Here is a 3155-nt window from a genome sequence, read left to right as displayed (position 1 = left end):
ATATAATTAGTGAAGTCAAATTTCCTGTCCAGAGCTTCACAGTCCATCTGAGGCCTTAAGGTCATACCATTCATTTTCACTCTAGCACTGAACCCCTAGCTTTAACTTAAACTGGAGTATCATTTTTGCTCAAATATTTGTGGATGATATAATAGTATACTTAAGTTACCCCAAAAATTCTACCAGCTGGTAAACAACTTCGGCAAAGTGGCTAGATATAAAATTAACTCAAACAAATAAGTAGCCATCCTCTACTCAAAGGATAAATGGGATGAGAAAAAATTAGCGAACCAACACCTTTCACAATAGTCACAAATAATATAAAATATCTTGGAGTGACTCTAACCAAGCAAGAAAGATCAGTATGATAAGAATTTCAAGTCTCTGAAGAAAGAAATTGAAGGAAATATGAAGTCATCTACCACAAACATAATGTTTTAAAAGCCTTCCAACTTCATAAATTCTAGTACTATTTGAACTGTCATTTTGTTTACAACTCTTGAGTTACCTTTAATTTTAGTTGGTTTTCATGTCACTCAAATTTTAAACATAAATACATAGTCTGTAGAGACCTGTATAGTACTGGAAGTTAGCACACTTGTTCTCCATGAAAAACCCCATAGGTAATAAATCTGTGACTATTCAAGTTTGTTATAGCAAGCTCCAGAGTATTAACATACACACATGTAATATGTGTGTATGTTAATTATGTGTGTTATTAATGTATGTCAACTATTAGCATAAACAGTATATGTTAATCACATGTAACATGAATGTATTACCCTCAATTATTTATTTATTTGTTTGTCTGCTTATTTATTTATGTATTTATGTATTTATTTATTTATTGAGATAGGTTTTCATGTATAGAGTATCTGACTAGGAACACAATGTGCACATCAATTTGACCTCCAACTTACAGAGATCCATCAGCTTCTGTCTCCTTAGTCATGAAATTAAAGTTGCACCACTCTTGTTGGCACCTAGATTCTTTAAATAATTGCTCTGTTAGTTTGAGTAGAAATGGTCCCCATAGCAGTGCCCTACCTAGAGATCCATCTTATCTGCAGACACCAAATCTTACACTATTGCTGTGGTCAAGAAGTGCTTTTGGACAGGAACCTGATGTGGCTGCTACTTAGAAGGTCTGGCCAGCAACTGAATAATGCAGATATAGATCCTTGCATCCAACCATCAGACTGAGGACAGGGACTGCATGGGGGAGCTGGCAGAGAAACTGGAGGAGCTGAGGGGGAATGCAACCCCATAGCAAGAACAACATCAGTTGGCCAGATCATCTGGTGCTCTCAGAGATCAGACCACCAACCAAGGAGTGTAGAGGGATAGGTCCTTGATTCCAGATATATATGTAGCAGAGGATGGGCTTGCTTAACATCAATCGTAGGGGAAGCCAGTGGTCCTGTAGAGGTTTGAGGTCCCAGTGTAGGGGGATGCTGAAGCAATGGGTTGGAAGAGGGTGAGTGGAGGATCACACTAATGGAGGCAAAGGGGAGGAAAAAAAGGGTGGATGTGGGATGGGGGCAGTTGTGGAGGGGTAACCAGGAAGTCAGATATCATTTGAGATGTAAACAAATGGAATGATTAATACAAAGAAGAAAGAAGAGAGAGAGAGAGAGAGAGAGAGAGAGAGAGAGAGAGAGAGAGAGAGAGAGAGAGAGGGGGGGGGAGGGAGGGAGGGAGGGAGGAAGGAAGGAAGGAAGGAAGGAAGGAAGGAAGGAAGGAAGGAAGGAAGGATCTGCATAGATTCATGCTAGTCCCATGAGAGTGGCACTATTAGGAGGTATGTCCTTGATGGAGGGAGTGTATCACTGTGGAGACAGGCTCTGAAGTCTCATGTAAGCTTAAGCTATGCCCAGTGACAATCTTCTGCTGCCTTCGGACCAAGATGTAGAACTCTCAGCTCCTTCTGCATCATTATCTATTCCTGCTTACTGCCATGCTTCCCACAATGATGATAATGGATTAAACCTCTGAAACTGTAAGACAAACCCAATTAAATGTTTTCCTTTATAAGAGTTGCCTTGACCATGGTGTCTCTTCACATCAATAAAACCAAAAGAAGACAACCTACAGATAACTTATAATACAGAACAAAAAGTAAATAATTGTTGTATTTACTTGAGTGAGAAAAATAAATGGAAGTAGTCTATGCAGAGTCATTTCAGATGTGATATTTTCCAGATACTTTCAATCCTTTGTTGAATCCACAGATCTGGAACCCATAGACACAGTAAACTAACAACATATACAAGAAGTAAGGGACATAATGACTTCAATAAATTATTCAGAACAATTGGACACAATTCTATACAAATTTTGTGAAAAATAATTTTAAATTATGAAACTTAAAATCATATATATATATATATACATGCGCGCGCGCACACACACACACACACACACACACACATATATATATATATATATGACATACCAAAGTTGATACCATCATGAGTAAAACATAATGACCATTTAACATCAGAGAATGTTTATCTTATGTCTATGTTTACACTCTTTGTACTTGTGTTTTTATATAGCTGTGTATATGCTGTATCTTATAAACTTAATGTATGTTATGCAAAAATTTGTCCAAATATTGCCAGTTTTTTAAACTTTTTTGAGATTTCCATCTTTTATTTTTCATTAGATACTTTCTTCACTTACATTTCAAATGTTATCCCAAATGTCCCCTATACACTGCCCCCAGCCAGCTCCCCAAACCACCTACTCATGCTTCCTGGCCCTGGCATTCCCCTGTACTGCAGCACATAATCTTTGCAAGAACCAAGGACCTCTCCTCTAATGATTGCTAACTAGGCCATCTTCTGCTACATATGCAGAGAGAGACATGAGATCCTTGGGCGGGGGGTACTGGTCATTTCATATTTTTGTTCCTCCTATAGGGTTGCAGACCCCTTCAGCTCCTTGGGTACTTTCTCAAGCTCCTTCATTGGGGACTCTGTGCTCCATCCAATGGATGATTGTGAGGATACACTTCTGTATTTGCCAGGCACTGGCAGAGCCTCTCAGGAGACAGCTATATCAGGCTCCTGTCAGTAAAATCTTATTGGCATCCACAATAGTAACGGGGTTTGGTGGTTGTTTTTGGGATGGAACCCCAGGTGGGACAGTCT

The sequence above is a fragment of the Mus caroli genome, unplaced genomic scaffold, assembly GCF_978045245.1.
Source record: "Mus caroli unplaced genomic scaffold, Mus_caroli_1 scaffold_18, whole genome shotgun sequence".
Taxonomy (NCBI): domain Eukaryota; kingdom Metazoa; phylum Chordata; class Mammalia; order Rodentia; family Muridae; genus Mus; species Mus caroli.
The sequence above is the reverse complement of the archived record's forward strand: the minus strand, read 5'-3'. Positions refer to the sequence as shown.